The sequence below is a fragment of the Phodopus roborovskii genome, unplaced genomic scaffold, assembly GCF_943737965.1.
Source record: "Phodopus roborovskii unplaced genomic scaffold, PHOROB, whole genome shotgun sequence".
Lineage (NCBI taxonomy): Eukaryota > Metazoa > Chordata > Mammalia > Rodentia > Cricetidae > Phodopus > Phodopus roborovskii.
The window spans coordinates 22,793,039-22,813,762 of NW_026126563.1; the positions used below are offsets into that span (position 1 = coordinate 22,793,039).

General features: G+C 39.3%; 1 protein-coding gene across 13 annotated transcripts in view; it reads left to right on the plus strand.

Moving 5' to 3' along the window:
* Dtna (dystrobrevin alpha) overlaps positions 1 to 20,724 on the plus strand; it is a 341,323-nt gene that overhangs the window by 143,492 nt on the left and 177,107 nt on the right. For all 13 annotated transcript variants that reach the window (XM_051202197.1, XM_051202202.1, XM_051202203.1 and 10 more), the window contains exon 2: positions 17,071 to 17,197. The gene's annotated coding sequence lies outside the window, so the exon portion shown is untranslated. The remainder of the gene's footprint in view (positions 1 to 17,070; positions 17,198 to 20,724) is intronic.

The window sequence follows — 20,724 nt, forward strand, 5'->3', positions numbered from 1 at the left end:
AGAAGTCACAGTTAAGGGTGAGCAAACACATTTAAAGAAAAGAAGCAACAGATTGATGTCCATGCTCTGGGTTTCCACGCTGTTTTTTCTCAACTCCACAGGGTATCCTGCAAAGAACCTTTCACACTAGCTGAAACCTAGTTGGTCTGTGAAAGGCAACTTCAAATAGCACCATGTTCTGGATCTTCGTACAGACTTTTGATCTTGATGTCGATGTAGCATAATCTACTTTCACTTTGGTGCAGGGGGAAGATGAATATCATCCAAGTTTAACCAAAATCATTCTATCCCCAGCCTGGTTCTGCTCCAGCTGGTGCAGTTAAAGGCATAGATAACTAAGTAGATTTTTAGTAAGAAAAAAAATGTCTTTAAAAAGTATTACTGGTAGAGGAAGACTCTTAGACAAGCAGACTGAGTGCTTTATCCATTCCTCCGTCAAGGTATCCATATATTTCTACTTGATAGCCAGAAATTTTGTAGATTTCAAAATTATATAGACTTCCAACAAAAAATATGAAGTTCACTGTTCAAATAATGGTCCATTCTCTATCAGTTTAGCATTCCCAAGTAATAGTAAATTAGCTTTCTTCCAGCTGTGCTTTTCACGTATTTATTTTAATGGAAGAACTGGGTGTATGTAGGAGACATCAAAGGTAAGTGCTAGTTACCACTACACTGTGGAGGTGGAGGCAGGTGGATTTCTGGGGCTTCATGACGAAGCCTACTCTCCAGATTCCAGGCCAATCAGAGTCAGTCGCAAAAACAAACAAAGGTGGATGGTACCTAAAAAATGGCCTCAAGATTGCCCTCTCTCCTGTCACCCCCGCATGCATGTGCATATGTACCTGCACATATGCACCTACAACATACAGCATGCATGTACATTCACGCATAGGCAAACGTTTGAGCATGAAGAGACTCTTACAACCTGGCCATAGCAGGGATCTTGACAAAAAGAATCAGTACTGAAACTCATCAACTCTTACTTTTTATACTTTGAATAAACAAATCGGGTGGCTTTTCATGCACTCACATGTACATGTGTTTACGCTTACTAGCATACACATGTGAGTTATATTTGTCAACTCTTCTTGCTGCAGAATTGAATATATGATTTGTTCCTGGAAGTAATTTGCCTATCATAGGCTTCTATCATTAGAAAATGCTAGCAGTTTTTAAGTTCCTTTCATGCGGATACCTTTTCTTATTTCTTTTATTCCATGACATGTTTCGGTCATGATTTTACTTCTCCTGTTAGTGTTAGTAAATGCTAGGCACCAAGCACAGACTGAGAGCCTTTGCGAGGTACAGTCTGACATTTGTTGAAGTTATTCATCTTGGTTAAGCCAGCAATGATGGGGCAGTTTGAATGTTTATATTCTGCACATTACCTTGCTAAGAATCGCACTGCAAAAGAAGGGGGCTTTTCTCACTGAAAGCCTAAGAGTTGTATTATGCATTCTCTTCTCTTGAAAGCAGCAATGGGTGCTAAAAAAAAAAGCTGGAGATGAGCTGCCAATCACCACAAACCCTAAGCCTGAATGTCCAGCTCAGCACCAATGGTGCTCACTTTCTGCTCTTCCACTGGCTCATCCAAGCCCGGTCAGTGCTCACCTGTCTTACAGGAGACAAGCCCTTCAGCTGGGTAGTTTCCGTTTGTTTCCTCCAAGGGAGCTTTGTTAACACTCTGTAAAATCTTGGAGTATACAGGAATTTCATGTGTATTACGTTTCTTGGTTATAAATCTAAAACAAAGCAAACAAAAGTCTGCTAGTTGTTAAAAATCTATTTTTAAAAAGTACTATTACACAGTTATCTTAAAATGTGATGGAATGCAGCCAAGTATATTCCACATAATCCTTCCATATTTGTATGGCTTTACTCAATATTATTTTAATCCCAGTCACTGGAATCTGAAAACAGTGTAAGCTTGTCTTAGCTGTATTTTCCAGGTATGAGCACTTTTTTATTACTAAGAAATGTGTGTCACTAATTTAAATTTAAATAGTCACAGTGGTACACAATTGTCATTCTAGAATGTAGGAGGCTAATTCAGGAGGACCAGTCTGTGGTATATAAAGAAGCCCAGGCAAAGCTGCACTACATGGCACCTATCTTTAAAATTTTAGTCTCTGATTGTTTTACTAGATTTTGGGACCCTCCTCTTCACACCGGATCATCTTGCCCACCCTTAGTCTACGAGGAGGTGCTTAGTCTTACAGAAACTTGATGCCCCATGTTTTGTTGATATCCAAGGGAGGCCTGCCCTCTCCTGAACAGAAAAGGAGAGGGGAAATGGGGGATGTCAAAGAAAGACTGAAAAGAGAGGAAGGAGGGGGAAGTGTGGCCAGGATGTAAAATAAATAAACGGTTTTTTTTAAAAAAATGTCTTTACTTAGAAAAACATGGAAAGGAGTAAAATAATATAAAGCAGTAAATTTCCTTCCAAGGTCAAAATTGAAAGGACCCAAATTTGGTTGCCATGAGAGTGGCAGAAGTATTGTGTCTACTTCGATGCTTAATGTAAATGTTTGTATTATGCTACTCGTGATGTTTTAATAAGAAAAGCATGTGACAAGTCTCTGATGTATAAGCCAGTCAATTAAAAAGAAATATTCCCACAACCTCAAACGGATGTAGTAGCTTTCACGTGTCACTCTGTTTGGGGGGACATGACAGTAGCAGACTGATGAGCTGTTCTCCAGAAGTCTCCCAAAAGACCACTGGGGAGTCTTTGAGTCCAGTGGACACAGTGATGCTATTTGTTTGTGAGAGAGTGGAGGCAGTGCATGGATCTGACAACAAACATCCTGTGGTCTTCCCTCCTTCCTTCCATGCACTCTGCCACGTTTCTTATTTCTTTCTTTCTTTCTTTTCTTTTGCTCTTTTTGACACCGTGATACACCCGTGAACCATTCTCTACCAACAATGACACCTCTGCCAAGTTATTTGCCTTTAGGCCATGCTCATGATAATTAAAAACAAGTGTTAATATTAAAATGAGTGAAAAAAATTTAAGGGTGGGAAGTAGATGAGCATGGAGCCCCAAATGGGCTTTTGTTCCCCTTCAGGAGTCCTCAAGGTACATGTTGAAGAAGATGAAGAAACTGAGTGAGGTCGTTCTAGAACCAAACTAAAGCTAGAAAGTTTGGGGCTTGCAGCATGGGATGGGAGCTAGGCAGGCATGGGAAGGCAGCTGGGCACCTCTGGACACTAAACAGAGTGGGGACTGTGACTGAGTTGCTGTGACAAGTGCTGTTCAAAACAGCAGCATGGCGAGTCTGGAAATTATGACTCCTCACTGATCTAAATAGCCAAATCAGGTCTAGACTTGACTTCTATGACACTTCTTATTAGGACCGATTCCTAGCTCGGTGTGTGAGGTGTTCTTAACCAACCCAACCAAACCCTTCTCGAGTACCCAAGTCTAAAACAGACCTGGAAAGTTTAGCGAGCTTCACCAAGCCATTTCCACAAAGCTCACTGGGATCTTTTCCCAATACAGGACAGAAAAAAAAGGCAGTTCTTGGCATCTAAACAGCACATTTGGCTTCTTTACGAAGTGGCTGGAATTACATGGTCTGTGGGGCATGCTCCTTCATGCTGGGACCTAGAGCTGAGGTCTATTGGCAATCCATGGTGATTGTCCCCAATACCGACAGCACCACACTCTTCTTTGGCTTAGAAGCCTGGGGTCTCTGAATTAGCCCATTAAGTGGTGCTGATAGCTGTTACTATTTTAGTGTCCACTGTTATTTTCATTTTAATTTAATTTATTATTTATGAGAGAGATCTGGAGAGGGAAAGGAGAAGAGATAGCATGTGTGTGCTAGGGCATGCATGTGCAGTTCAGAGGACAATGCTCTGGGATCAGTTCTCTCCTTCCACCATGAGTTCCAGAGATGAACATAGACCGTTTGTACCTACTGAGCCATCTCACTGATCTTCAGGGCTTACTGTTATGGTTGTTCTTCTTAACATATCCTCACATTCAGTGGGTTTGTGTGTGTGTGTGTGTGTGTGTGTGTGTGTGTGTGTGTGTGTGTTTTCAGAAGCACCACAATGAAGGGGTAATGCCTAATGCCTTCTAAAGCAGCACTGCTGAAGATAAAATATCAGCAATATATTCTAAGACTTTCTAGAAGCCACATTTTAAACAAGTAAAATGTACTTTATTTAGCCTAGCAAGTCAAAACAGCATTTCAGCATATATAGGATATACAGAGCTATCAATGAAAGCCCTTCATCATTGAGATCTGATATAGATTTTTCACTGTAAGAACATCTCAATTAAAACTAGCCTCACATTTATCCAGCAGCCAAATGGCTTCAATTACCTAGGTCATATCCAGCTCTTAGCTCAACAATGTCTCATTTGGTATTTCTACCTTCTGACATTTTGGCTCTTGAACTGCATGTTTTTCATTTTACAGAATAAATTCATGCATGTAAGTATTTTGATGTCCACACATATGTAAACACACACACACAAAATTCAAATGTAGCTATTGATAGCCTGTATATTTCCTTCTAAATAAATGTGGAAAATAAAGTACTTCCTTCTCTTGCTTTCTGAAAGTGTGTGTATTTCTCATGTATCAAATGATTGGTGTTGTCAGAACCACTGACTCCTGGCCCTGGGTGACCATGCTACCTGTGGTAACAATTTGACAGAATGCCAATAACAGCCACCTACTGCATCTGAAAAGCTGACCTTGTAACAAATCCATGTTCTCTTGCTGCTTCTACTAACATATGCTCAATTCAAAAACTATTTTCAAAATGAAAGGTTAGCCAATTACTCTTGCTTCATTAAATTACTCTACAGTGTCAAGGAGGACAAAATATCAAAGAAATGAACATACAATAATCATCCTTGAATGTTGACATTTGAGCTACAGTCATATAATTCTACCTAAGATAACAAGAGTATCCCAATGAAGCAAAGATATCAGGACCCCCGCATTACTGTATTGCTGAACTGTTTTAATTCAATTCAATTTTAAAACCTGAGAAATGTATCTCATTTCTACTGCACTAAGGGGGAAAATTGCTGAAATGAACCTTCGTAACAAAGGAACTAAGATCCTCTCCATTAATTAGTAAGTACTATGATACCTTTAAATACTTAAAACTGGGATCAAGTTAGCAGATAGCCACTGCTCTACCTGCTCTACTTGGTGGGTAAGTTGATCATCGGTGCTGAAGTCATCTGCTTACTTGGAACTCTGCATGTACCTCCCAGCTGGTATGAGGTACTGCTATCCCTGCATTCCAGCTCAGCACATGCTTTTAGAATCTGCTTTTCCTGGTGGCAACATTTCAGGGGAGACGTTTCCAGCAAGTTTGGTCTTGCCCATAGATAAAAGAGGTGGCTGGGGCTCACTGTGGTCTACCTATCTGGTTGTAGGGTCACCCCTGCCCCCCAGTAATTCCTGCTTCCTAAACCTGCATAACAGAGAGCAGATCAGGGCTAGAAGACTAAGAGCAGCATCAAATTCAGTATCAAATGTGTCATTCCTAGTTATAATTTACAAGAAATGACTCTCATGACACATGGCTTTGTAAACCAAATTCAAGAGCCAAAGTGTCGAGTTTGCATTCAGCACAATAGAGGAAAAAGTGTCTTCATGCTTCTGGTACCCACCAGAAATGTCAAACATAAATTTGGGTCTGGGTCAGATAAACAAACCCTAACAGGTGGCATTAATCTCCACTCTTAATAATATGATGATAAAGCTAATAATCACGTCGTTGTGTAAATATTAGTGATCACAGCTAACAGTACAGTGTGAGAACTTTTAATCTTGGGAAACTGAAAATTCAATGAAAGCAGCCTGGTTTAGAGGTGTGGTGGTGTGAAAATGGGAGTTGGGGTGATAAGCCACTTGTCCAAAATGAACAGAGATTAAATCAATGAGAGGTGAGTCACTAGTGAGTACCTCTGTCCTACCTCAGAGCAGTATAACATTCAGCCACCCACATAGGTCCCTTCCTTCTAAAGCAGTGCTCTTCGACCTGAAGTCTCCAAGATCATCCAGGGTTGCTTGGCATTAGAGCTATTTTAATAATAACCTAACCCAGTATTTTCCTTTTGTACTGTGTGTACATTGTCTTGATGACATAAAAACACTAGTAAGTAAAAGTCTCGGAACCATATTACAAATTAGGATGTTAGAATCTCTACTGGTAGTCACTACATTCTTTATTACATTGAATATGGAGGGGGGAAGCAAACAACAACAACAACAAAAAAAAACAATGTCTTGTTGAATCTTGCAACCTTAAAGCATATCTTTTTGATAATTGTGAGGAAATGCAAAGTAAGTATGCATGAAATACTTTGCTATATGTTGAAGTATCATCATTGTTTTCAAGCATAATTGTTGTGGCACAAATTGTGCCAGACATTTCTTACACAGAAAAACATGTTTACTTGAAAGACCAACTGGCTGACTAACTGTGATTATTCAAATATGGAATCTGACAAATACTTCATTGGAAACAATTGAAATAAGCCCAATACTTCAGGGGAATAATTAAATGAAAATTTTCTGACAATGTTAAAATTCATTGCCATTTCTAAGGAGGTTTGCATCTGCTACTATATAAGCTTGACAGTTTCCCCAACTCGTTTTGGAAATACTTTTCTGACAGAAGGGATGATGGTATTAACAACAATAATTTTTTATTGTTGGAAATGAACTATGTCAGCATTTGGAATATGTGTAGTACTGAGAGAAACAATATTTTCCAAATGACAAATGCATGATCTTATATAATCATACATGGACTAAAAATCTATACAAACTATGTTACTCACTATAGATTTTCATGTAATGAATGACTCACTCAGAGTTCTTTAACTGCTTTTAGAATTCATACTATAACTCAAGAAACAATCTGTTGTTGACTTTCTATGAATGTTATATCAAAATCAATGGGTAATTCTCAACTCAGGATCACACAGACAGACCTAATTAAACTCAGAGGAAGTCGTGAATAAGAGAAAGAGATTTGTATGGAAGAGAGAAGGTCTAATTAGGTTGGAGGGAGATGGAGATGGTAGTCAGTGTAATATACCCACATGTGAAACGGTCAAAGGGCAAAACTTATTCACAAAACGAACAAGCTACCCAAGAGGTTAGGAAAATGCTTTGTTTAAGTTACTTTCCTCATTGCTATGATCAAATATCCATCAAGAAGCCATGTAAAGGGTAAAGAGCTTATTGTGACTTACAGCATGAAGGGATTGTTCTCCCATGGCAGGGAGAGCATGGTGACAGGAGTGTGAAGCCTGCAGGTTACCTTGCCTCCATAGTCGGAAACAGGGACTAAGGGGCCCACTCTCAGCCATCTATTTCCCCAGCAAGGTTCGACCTTCCAAAGGTTCCACCAGCTCCCCAATACATGAGCCTCTGGGAGACATTTCACAGCTCAAGTTTCTTCACACTTCTCAACATAAGAGACATGCTGCAGCTTTCAACAACCCAGACATTTAGGAGATTTGCAACTATGCATAATTGTTTCCATACCTTTCACTATATTTTTGTTTTGAAGTATTTTTCTTATTACGTTATATGTTATTACATATACATACTGTAATATATACAGATTGTATTATATGCATATAATTATGACTGTTTCATAAATGAATGTCTAGGTAAATATTTTTATTTATAAATTTTAATGTAGAACAAAATATGTTGATAGCTGTAGCACCCATTTTGTGAAACTCTTTTAGGTCTTCAGAACAAAGTGTTTGAGAATGCTTGGTATTATAATCATTAATTCCAAAGCAGTTTGCAGACATAAATAGTGGGGAAATTTTCTCTTCATTCATTAAAGGGGATGACTTCCTCTGAATCACATGATGGGGATAGCTGAGGCCCTATTTTCCACCAGGTGAGAGACTAAGGCATGTGGCACATACGAGGTCACCAGTTCAGTCAGAAATATACCCTTGAAGGGCAAGGACTGAGCAGACTCCAAGAATTAATATTCTTTCATTCTGTGACTTCCAAAAAGAAAAGTTCCTTGTCTAAGAATATATCTTCCCATATTCTACCCTGGTAAGCCCAGATATATATTACAAGCAACAACATGAGAATCTGGTTTTCAAGCTGCAAAAATTGCATCAAATAACTGTTCCATTTGTGCACTTGTGTTATTTTATGAGTAGAGGCTTTGTGGTTGGGTTCTACGCAGATAATGAAGAGAAATGCTCATTGCTCCGTGATACACCATGTGCTCAGCACAATCTTAAACCAGAGTACTTGCAGGACCAGTCCTCATGTGAGCATCTTCTCCCTGCTCCTTCTGTCCTTATTTAATGCCACTACTGTAACTGATACAATGTTTATAAAATAATTTTATTTTAAATTCCATCTATAACCAATCAGTTTTATGAAGGTCTTTTTCCCTTCCTTCTTCCCTTGGTTTCTAATTGGTTTGATATTTACCCAATGATAAAAAATCAGAACACAGTTATACTAGGTCGAATTGTACCACTAACCTCCTAGAAGTATGTGATGGACTTCTCTGTCAAATGAACAGACATAAACTCTGAGAAAGATTTGGAGGTCATATTTTACCAGGAGATTTCAATAGAATCTGTGTTGTGCCAGCACGTAGCTAATTAAAAAATTGTCCTTTGAAAAATTAATTAGACTAATCTTTGACACACTGGTACTTAATGTCAAACTCCAAGTTAATTTTCTTTTGGATCAGTTTGAGTGGTACTGAGTGACAAGACACAAAGGATGAAGTTGTATCATTTTTTTCCTAATCAACATAAAGTATGTTAATCTTCCTTCTTTGGCTGGAATTAATTTCAGCAAAGGGGGGGGGGTTTCAAGGCCTATTGAATTCATCACTATGGGAACCCTTTGCTGGCACATAGCTCCAGTTTCGCACTGTATTTCATAAGAGACTTTAATCATAAGAAAATTGCCAATTATACAAGCAAATAAGACTTTCACTACCTTTATGTTTGTGTTTTCCATTAAAAAAAAAAAACACACACACACACACATAACAAGAGCTTACACAAAAATACACAGCAAGAGGCTGGAGAGACAACTCAACAGTTACGATCACTTGCTTCGTGAGCATGTAGCCCAGAATACAGATCCCAGCACCTACATGATAAGCAGGGCTTCCCTGAAAATGGAAGAGATCATTGGTGCTTGCTGGCATCCAGCCTACCCAAGAAAATATTAGCCCCAGATGGGCAAGCAGGGAGTCACGAAGGAGGGCGCTTTCTTCTGGCCTCCACACCCTCAGGTGGACACATGGACCCCTCCCATACACACACCTATACACAACTCATATAGATGCATACAAATAGATAGAAGTCAGTCTGTTTTAAAGACTATAAAATGAGGTAATTGGTGTCTTTAACAATGTTTTTGGAGAAAATGACCCCTATTTTTTCTCATGTTTTGGTGATTGAGGATACGTAAATCTTGGACTCCAGGGTTTTCCATTACAAAAAGCACTATTATCATGGTAAAATGGGGACCTCCTACCCTGCTTTCAGATGGAACAGAAATTTACTGTGCATGAATGCCTGTATAAAGTATATGGTTAAAATAAAGAAGCACACATCTTACATGTGCTATATACTTTAATAATCTCATAGCACAAAGAGGAAATATTTGTGTTAAATGTGTGTAGAACACTAGTAAATAGGAGACACAAAAATTTTGTGCATTTTAATTGCTCAGTGTGACATAACTATGTGTTCTGTGTGTATGTGGATATACATGTTTGCAGCTATAGTTATACATGTTCATATGTGTATGTGCCAAACGTGTAGGGAAAGGAAAGTAAAAGTACAAACTCTTCATAGGCATGACCTTGGGAGTAAACTGTTTTCGAAGTTCATCATATTTCCATCTTTCTATAATGAAATTTGCTGAGGTTTTAAAAACCTAAGTCCATGTGTTGTCTGTCCCCTTGTATCCCATTTTTAAATTAACTCAATTGTTTCAAATAATTGTAATTTTTAGAAAGGTAAACCTGTCTGAACACTTAGGTGAGTTCTTAGCAGCTGACCACCTCTGCAGAAGTTGTCCAGGAATGGTACAGGGAATGTGTCCCATAAGGGTGATGCCCCTTCAGATGCAGGTACCCGGGTTAAGCCACTGCCTTAGCCTTACAGAGGAGGGGACAGGAGCACACAGGAGATGGGGTGGGGACTGTCCTGGACACAGCTGAAGTCACCTTTACTTCTTCCTCCCCGGCACCTTTAAAGCCGTTAACAGAGTAACTAACTGAATGGATGTGGACAGGCTAGTCATCATGGTTTTTAAGAGTTCCAGTGTGTCAAACACCAAGCATTGGTGGCACACACCTTTAATCCCAGCATTCCTGAGGCAGAGGCAGATGGATCTCTGTGAGTTGGAGGCCAGCTTGGTCTACAGAGTGAGTTCCAGAAGGCTCCGAAGCAATACAGAGAAACCCTGTCTCAAAAAACCATTAAATAAATGAATAAATGAATAAACAATCTGCTTTATGACCTGAATAAGAGGGAGCTCATGGATCCCATACAGATAGCTGGGAAACCAGCATAGGCCCAACTCAGACCCCCCTGAACATGGGTCTCGGTTAGAAGGACTGGGCAGTCTAAGGGACCTCTGACAGTGGAACCAGGATGTATCCCTGGTGCATGAAAGGACTTCGGGAGTATATTCCCCATGGAGGGACACTCCCTTAGCCTAGAAACACCAGGGAAGTACTAGGCCCTACCCCAAATGACTTTGACAGATTTTGATGATCCCTCCTGGAAGTTCTCACCCTCCCTGGGGAGTGGGATGGGGAGGGGAATGGGAGGATGGGAGGGAGAGGGAACTAGGATCAATATATAAAATAAGAAAAATTTTAATAATAATTTTTAAAATTTTGACAGTGTAAAACAGAAGAAAAAATAAATAAAAGAGTTCCAGCATGTGAGAAGACTTCTGGCTTTATGGTATAAAATCCTCACTGACTACATACATGCCCATTCCTGAACACAGATACTTTGGCCAAATGTTGCTTTCTGTTTTACCTTACTGTACCTGAAGTAATGAAGCATAACTTTTTTTGCCTCATTGATAAAACAGCAATAACAAAAAGAAATCTACGCTACTGGCCTATCTTGTTCAAACAACTTCTCCCTGTTCGGTGTCTTATAGGAAGCTGGTATGGGCAGGGACTGAACAGTAAGGCACACCTAAGGTTCTAATTTCCTGGTAAAGGTATCTAGATTTTTTTCCATGATGAATCCCACCTGTGCTTCTGCTGTCATAAGATGTTTTGATAGAACCAAGCCACAGATGTAAAATGTTCCTGCCTCTGAGATTCTATTGCGTTCCCTATTTATCTGCCCAGAACATTAAAATGTCACAGAAATGAGCTGGAGCCACATCAGCATCCAAGCGGCCATGGTCAGTTCCTGCAATGTTTTATTCAACAAGCAGAATCTCCACAGTGAGGCCAACCTGCCCTGTGAGTTGCCCGTCCACAGTGGCCACACTCGATCTAAATTATCATGGCCGCAGCCCTTCTCCCAAGAGCTTGAAGTTAAAGGCCTCTGCCAATAATAGGAAGTATTTGCTGGCAGCCAAGACTTTTCTGGCTCACAAGCTGAGCTTTGAGGGAACAAAACAAGTACTTAAGTCAGAGAAGATACCCACACATCTCTAAGTGCCAACATCGCCTTCAGTTTTCAAATATCCACAAAGGTCCATTTGCCAGAATCCTCTACCTGATTATGGCATAGCGTCATTGTGTTTGGCATGACACTGGCTTTAAAATAAGAGTTATGAATCCAAAACCATCACACTGCTGCTCCCAGCTGGATATTTTAAAATCAATCATTAAAAACCAGGTGAAATAACTTTACTAAATACCACAACTCTGAGGAGGAGTCAGAGGGGATGGAGGACACCAGGAGAACATGGCCCACTGAATCAATAAGCAGGGCTCACAGAGACTGAAATGGCAAGCGTGGGTCTGCACCAAGTTCCCTGAGTGTAGGTTATGATTGCTGGCTTGCTGTTCTTCTGAGACTCCTAACAGTGGGAGTGGGTGTGTCTCTGACTCGTTTGCCTGCTCCGGAGACTCTTTTCCTCCTGTTGGGTTGCCTTGTCCAGCTTCCATAGGAGGGTTTCGCTTTGTCCTGTCTCGCTGTCATCTCCTGGAGACCTGCCCTTTTCTGAAGAGGGAAGGGAGTGGGAGTGGGTCTGGGTGAGAGGGGAAGTAGAGGGAGCCAGGAGGAGTGCAAGGAGGGAAAACTCTGGTGGTATTGTATTGTATGTGTGAAGAATCTGTTTTCAATTAAGAAAGGAAACAGTGGAAGTGCGCAGTTTTAATCCTAACCATAGGGGAGTAGATGTGCACGTATCTCTGTACGTTTGAGGTCAACCTGGTCAATATAGAGAGCTCCAGGCAGGGCAACATTGTGAGACCCTGTTTGAGACAGAGAGAGAGGGTGGGGAAGGAAATAGAAGGAGGGAGGAAGGAAGGGAGGGAGGGAGACAGGGAGGGAGAGAGGGAGGGATGAACGGAGAGAGGGAGAAAGGAAGGATGGATGGAAGGAAGGAAAGAAGGAAGGAAGTCAATCTAAGGCAATGTGTCCTAATAACAATATTAGCAGGTTCAGGAACTCAAGGAGGTGTGAGGAACAGCATTACTGGAGCATGAAGACGGTGTATGGAGAGAGCTTGGAGCTACAGGAAGGACTTTAGTGTAGAATGTGGATTTTGAGGAAATTTTAGATGATAGGGAATCAGGCTTACCTAGTGCAAATTCACAGACCTGAGTAGGACCTGTGGTGATGTTACAAAATGTGGCCACAGAACTTGAATCGTCTAGACCAGAGTTTCTCAGCCTAGCCATTTTTGTAACTTTGCACTGCACCAAGAGGGTTTTGCTGTGCATTGGAGATGCCCAGTAGAACTCTAGTCCATACCTGTTATGTGCCATATGTACCCCTTAGTTCCACAAATGAAAAATGCCACCAGATAACACTAGATAGGATGAAGCATCCCTGTGGGGGGAAAAAAAAAACCATGACCCTGGGTTGAAAAGCATCAGATTAGGATGACACTCTAATTAAGAAAACTGAAGCCAAGTTCAAAGTGGTAAAGGCTGAAACAAAACCCTGTCCTCTGAGTCTGGACACAAGAAGAGGACTTGAGAACCTTCCAGACCTGGGTTTTCCTTCTTCTATCTTCATTGCTGAAATTATCTTTCCTGATGGTTTCCTTGCAGAATAGCATTAACAAGACTCCCAAGTTCAGCTTTTGTCGGCGGACATACCATGCAATCTGTAAAATACAGCAGCCTAAGGTCACTTTTAAAAAGTAATGCCTATTCAGTCATTTGAAAATTATTCAGATAAGTAGCTGCTGCTTCTCCAGTGTCTATAACCATCCCTAGCCAATCTTCCTTAATAACTTCTACAGCACCAGAAGTCACCAGGTGGAATATGTGTAGGAATGCAGTGTGGACACCCATGTCTGCATTTCACCTGAGTGCCCTGTGGCACTGTAGTTATTGTCATCTCTAAGCCTAAGATCTGCTCATGTTTCCCATCTTCACATCAGTACTCCTCAAAGTTGACCTTATGGATTCCAGTCTCCTAAGCATAACTTACAGAAGGGAGAGCCTGTAGAACATGCCCCACAATCTTCAGCCCTTAGGCCACCCATCCTGGCATTACAAGGACAGTAGATAAATACCAATTTGGGTTCCTCATTATTTTCCATTGTGACGTCATCAGATTGTGATGAAATTATTGGTGAAAGCTATAGGGATAATGAACAGAAGATTAACACAGTATTTCCAAAAAAAAAAAAGAAGAAGAAGGAAATGTTTAAAATTAAAATAGTAGAGGACTTTCTCCTTTACAACACCTGTGTTATTTAATAATATGTTTTCCTCTGGTTTGATTTATATCTAAGATGAATATGTATAAAGATTATCATTTATAACTCTATATTGGACCTGAATATCTTTATGATAAAAAATAGTCTCTCCTTGGAGTTAAACTTGATAACTTTAACTATATCACCACTCACTATTTTGTTTGTTCGTGTGGCAACTGTTTCTACAAGCTTCTGTATATGAGCAATTGTTGTGTGCATCAGAGATATTGCATTGAACAACTTTCCTGCCTTGTTGATCTTATCTTTACTGTGAAGAGACAGGGGATAAATAGTGCATCAGTCAAAGGACATGCTACACAGGAAAACATTCAGGGATAAAGACTATGATTTTAGGTAGACGGCTCACTAGGGCATGGTCATCAGTAGCATGGCTCCATCCCATGTTTGTCTATGTCCTACTAAGGTAGGAGGGGACCACTTGTTCCAATTTTGTGTAATGAACTCATTTCACTTCCCAAATTCACTGCTGCAAAGGATAATGAAATTCCTGATTGGATTAATATCATATCTCTTTGCTTTCTTTTAAATGGCCCATTCAAATTACACATGCTCAAATTTGAGGCAATTCCCTTAGTAAGAAAAAAGTTACCTCCTTCAGCTTTCTTCAATACCATGTGCCTAAGATAGGGCATAAAAAGTCAACAAAATGCATGTTTCTCTTGTGGCAGGCTGTGGTAAGACACTGGCTTCTAATTCCAACCTAAACCCTGGATAAAAATTTCTCAGGGAGCTAAGTAAAAGAGATAGTATTTATTTTATTTCATGCATATGCGTATGTGTGCCTAAGTGCATGGATATACACCACATTGTGCAGGTGCCTGTGAAGGTCAAAAGACAGTACAGGTTCTCCTGGAACTTGAGTTACAGGTGATCATGAGATGCCCAATATGGATGCCAGGAACTAAACTCAGGACCTCTGCATGACCAGTAAATGCTGTCAACTTGGGAACTATCTCTCCAGCCCAAGAGATAGTATTTTTATTTGATGTCCTAACACTAAATTTTAACTTTACTCACACCAGAAATTCTGAGTTGGGCAACCTAGAATTTAAGTTAGCTGACCTATAATTTAAATAAAAATAAAAAGAGAGAAAGTTACTATTTTCTCTTTCCACCTACCATCCATGTAGGGATGTTGCTTTTCAATGTCCCGTAGGCTGCAGCGTACCGGAGAATAGGATTGATGACTTTAATTCACAGCAATTTGGGAGGCAGCCACTCTCAGGTTTAAGAGTTCTGCACACACTGGGTGTGCCACAGGGAACAGAAGTCAGTAATAGTAGAGATGTATTAGACACTGGCATTTAATCACTGTCCCTGAGATGCAAGCTGAAGCAGGGCTACTTCTCGGTGGGGGAAGAAGAGAAGACACTAAAGCCATCTTACAATCAATATTCCATCCATGGTAGAATTTTTATTAAAGCCATGAATCTTATCAAGGTTAAGCCACCTGTGAGATACTTCAACACAGTGACTCCATGTGAATGCTGCAGTCAGAGGTGATCAAGGACCCAAGTAGAAAACAAACAAACACGCAGGGTAATCAGTCTCAGACTGAGAGGGAAAGAAGTCACTAGCAATCCTATGTTGTCAGCTAAAGTTATGTGGAAAGTTTCTTACATGTGTGCATTTATGAAATATGTGGTTACATAGAAAATACAAGAATGTGTTATAAGTACCCATTTATTTCCCCATCCTGTGGTCTGGAGCAATATTAAAGAGATTGGTGATGATACTTTAGTATTTCCAAATACGCAGAAATTATTAGCTTATCAGAATACCAATTTTCAAAAAAGTAGTTATGGCATGCACTTTAAGAAAACAAAAAGTAGCAAAGTCATTCAACCGCAATAACTTGTTTAATTCAAATAATGCCAGATGGTGTGTAGCTACAATGTAACGGAGTGGGGATGGTGGACGACTCTAATGGACACAAGGATTAATTGCACTGTGAGGAATTATCTTCTACTAATAAATCTCAAGAAATAATAAGTGAACCTGAGTTCAAATTAGAGGGAAGAAGGGTTATGGTTGGACAGTTTTCAATGTGCATCCAAAATCAAAAGACATCTGAAGCCAGGCTTGAGAGCTTAAATCACTATAGTGGTTATTTTAGACAGCCCTGACTAAAGAAAGTTGAAGAGGGAAGAGCAGGGTTGGAGCTGGGGGCAAAGAGCAACCAGCATCCTCTTGGGTCATTTCTTGCCTCCCCTTTCCATCTCTACTCTCAATTGAACACCCTCTGTGCTTCTCCTCACTCCCTCACTTTTTCTCGATACATGGATTTCAGAGCTTCGGGTTTCTGCTGCTCCCAATCATCCGGCACCTGGAATAACAATGCCAGCCACAGGCAGGGGGCAGAGAGTGATACAGGCAATAACGTGCAGAAGAAACCTGGGAAAGAGATATTATTGATGGACATGGGTGTAACCTACCTTAGTCACTCTCAGGGTGGACACCAGGTGCCCCTCTCTCTTAATTCTAGTAATTCTGTAAATTCTTTCGGCAAGCAAAGTCTTTGAAAAGCATCTGCTTTTAAGAGATGTGAACTATTTACTATTTATATGTGATTATTCCATATCACAATCACCATATAGATTATTAAATTACTTTAGGCTGCCTTTGCTATCGTCAGCTCCTGTGGGATTTCTATTTAAAACTGCTCAAGTTTACGCTCTCAGAGAACATGTTGTTCTGAGGCATCTGACCTCCGCAGTAATTTCCTTGACTTTAGTAGAAATTATGATGGTGCAATATTCTAGAAAATTGCCTATTCAGAAAAACAGAAGAATCCATGTTCTCTCATTTCTCATTCTTAATCAACTGAAAATAAAGGGCTATATTAAGAACATTTGGTGGTTGCTAACCAGCTGTTTCATCCTGCATGGTGACTTCATGCCTCCAGGCCTGGCCATCCTCAACTGTCAAAGAACTTCTAGAATAAAAGTCCATTTGTCTTGCTTAAAGGAAGCTGAGTTTCTGAGTAGGGTATTCCAAGTTGTTAATGGTGTCGGAGGGTTTGGAGGAGGCCATACATTCTAGAACTTCCAACTCAGGCCTCTGTTTCTGTAATAAACATGTTAGTATAAATGGCTCAGTGCAGGTGTGTTTTTTTTTTTTTTTTTAATTACAGATAAATAGGATTTACAAGCCCCTGGGAGCTCTTGAGAAATCTTCAAATGCCACAATCAACTGCTATTTTAAAGAAAACAAAATAGATGGTTCTGGGAAGTCCATGCTGTTTCTTCATTGAATTTTAGGTAAGTGCTTAAGACAAAAATTTCAAGATGAACATTAATTTAATCTCTCAAAATGTGCTTTTCTTCTTTGCATAAAAAAACGGGGTTAAATAGCATCAATGTTTTTCATTCCGTTTTGTACTTTCAATGACTTCCCCATTAAAGAATTTATTTCTTCACTTTTGCTTTCCTTCTATTAACAGAAACTATCTGAATCAAAGTTATGTGAGAGGCAGTTTATACTGGGGAAAATTTCACAATGCTTCATTCTAAAATTTACCTAATATCTTTAAATATAGGAATATATGTAATATCAGAATATTAAGTCTGAATGAGGTAGCAGATAATGTTTTAATGGCATAAGCCAAAAAGAAGGTTGATGATGATGTTGGCTTATTAGCATGTCAGTAGGTAATTTCCAAAGCTTCCTATGGAAGGGTTGTCTAAATTAGAAGCAAGAAACAATAAAGGTCAGGTACATTAAATCTTACAATGTGATGTATAATGAAACATAAATGTGTGCATGTGTGCAAAAGGGTAGGATTGCAAATTAGTTATATAGAATTTTCCTGAAATGTGCCATTGTTACTCTTTAGAAGAACAGAGAAAAAATTAAGAAGTTGAATGGTGGTCACGTTGAGAACTCCCACTTCATCCTAAGAGTACCTTTCAAAGTAGTGCTGTTTTATTGTTGACTTTAAAGAATGGCCAGGCCAAGAATATCAGAATAGGGCCATGTTCATTTCTTAACTAAACAATGCAACTGGCAGTACACCATCATCGTACAAGACTAATCCTACAGGTGCCATTGCTCCCTTTCTGCATTAAAAATTATGCAAGTGAAAACTGTTTATTCAGTTTAAATCAGTGAAAATACAATGTGAGTCAAAGTGACACTATTGCATGTTTGAAAACAACTTTAATTAAAATTCAGATTTAGACTCATCATCCACTTTAAGTAAATGAAATAAAAGATCAAAATCATGTGAATGGTAAAAATGACTACTTTCAGAACACCAAGATACCCTTTATTACTTTGATTAACTTCAAAATGAAAACAAGAGATGCTCTCATAATCTCAAGTGTGTATAAATTTTCTTTACTGAGATTGAATGTAGAACTAAAGGAATGATTTTCTTTATTTTCAAGAGATTTGTTTGCTGTAATACCCAAGAGATAAACTGAGTACATTTCAAAAAGCTTAGTAAATCATTTGACTCTAGAAATAAAAATGAGAAATGTGTTCCTAAGCTCTTTGTTCTGCAGTTGTGTCTGTCTGTGCCCATCTTTATCTTCAAGTCCATTACTGGTTTTGCCCATCTCTAGCTACCTTGGGAACTGAGCTCAGTTGGGCTATATTGTATTCCAGTCATTGCCTTCAGCTTACTCAAGTGACTTTTAACCCAGCCATCCAGTGAGACCACTTCTTCCTTTGTCCTTAAGGGCCTGTGACTTCTTACTACTACTTAAATACCTGAAGGTTGCTTCCCAATCCCCAGCTGTGGTGGTTTGAATGAGAATGGCTCCCACAAGCTCTTCTGTTTGAATGTTTGGCCCCTAGTTGATAGATCTAGTTGGGAAGGGTTAGGAAGTATGGCCTTATTGGAGGAGGTGTATCACTGTCACTTGAGGCAGACCTGGAGGGTTCAAAAATTCACACCATCCAAGTTGCTCTGTAGGCCTCTTGGTTGTTGTCTCAACAGTGAGCTCTCAGCTGATGCTCCAGCAATGTCCCCTCTTGCCTGCTGCCATGCCCCCCACCATGATGATCATAAATAAACTAACCCTTTAGAATCATGAGCCCCTATATTAAATATTGTTTTATAAGTTGCCTTTCTCGTGGCGTCTCCCACAGCAATAGAAAAATAACTAAGACACCAGCTTAGTTTCTCAATTCTTCCATTCTTTGTGTAACCATTTCCTTAGATTAAATTCTGTTTTAAATTCTTAATTTTTCTTTTCTTGCCTAAATTCTAACTGAACCACCCATGTTTTATTAATTTCTTATAAATTATTAGAAAGAAATTTTAAGAGAGATAACTTGCTTCTCCACCAACCTCAAGAAAACAAATGATTCCCAGGAAATTACATTTAAAGATATAGTTGGATTTTTTTTTCTTTTTCTTAACTTGTGCCGGCTTTATATTAAGATGTTGAGATATATTACAGACAGAAAACTGACACGAAAAGCGTAAGCCTCTATCAATATTCACAAGGTGCTTGTTAGCAATCAAATCAAGAAATAGAAAGTCACTGATATCCCCAGAAGAGCGACTCATAGCCTCTTCCAGTCTGTTCTCTCAGCAGAAATCAAATCCTAGTTGCATCACCACTGATTGTCTTGTGTATCCATCAATAGAATCACACATTGTATCCTGTGGTTATGAATCATTCCTTTTTAAATGGAAATAATTGCTATTTTAGAGCAATTTGTGGTTTCCAGCAAAAGTAAAAAGAGGGAACAGGCTTTTCCTGCATCCTGATCATTGTCACCCATGCATGGCCTCCTCAACTATCAATAGGCCCCACCATGGTGAGGTGTTTATTACCATCAGTTGATCTACATTGACACACCACCACACATAATTCTGTGCATTAGTGAACATTATAAATTTTGACAGAAACACATAACAGCTTTCTATCATTGCTCAGTCTTGAAGACTTGTTTCTGTTTTAGCCTAAATAATGCATCACTTCTTGCAATGTACAGTATTGTATGCATCTAGTTACAATTACAAATAAAGCTATATGAACATGTGTTTTGTGTGATCATGACGTTTTATTTCATTTGGCTAAATAGCAAGGAATAAGGTAACTGGACTGAAGAAGTATATGTTTAACATAGGGAGACGCTGTGTACCAGTTTGCATTCCTGCCAGCAATCAACAAAAACACTGACGCGTCCTTCTCTCAAGAGCATTTGTGGTTGTCAGTGATTTGGATCTTGGTCATTGCAATGGGTGTTGTGTCACTTTGGTTTTAATCAGAGACTCTCTAGTGGCAGATGGTATGCACTACTCTTGCATATGCCCAATTGCCATCTATACGGTGTCTTCCAGGAGGTGGCCATTTGGATCTCTGGCCCACTTTTGAATTGGGTTGTTTGTGTTCTTATTATTCTTTCTTACAAACTGGTTGTATGTTTTATATCTCTTACCCTAAGCTTTGTTTTACCTTGTCTTGAAGAATGAGGGGTAGGGACAATGAAAAAAACAACAAATTAATATATTTAAAACCATGTTATAAGTTATATGATATTGCATGAATTTGTTACTATTAAGAAAAATGTTGGCACCTTTCCCACCTTCCATTCAAAACTAATGAAAAGATTGTTTCAAATTCTTTAATATGATTTTTGTTTCTTTAATGTTCGGATATCATAAGCATCATTACGTTCAACACAGGAGCATCTTTGTGGGGCACAGCCTTATCTAGAACTATAGTATTGTGTTTGTTTAATCTGACTTCTCCCTCTTAACAGTGATTGTTTGCTGCCATAGGAATTTTTATGATCTGGATACTTCCCATTTTTTAAATAATAAACACTG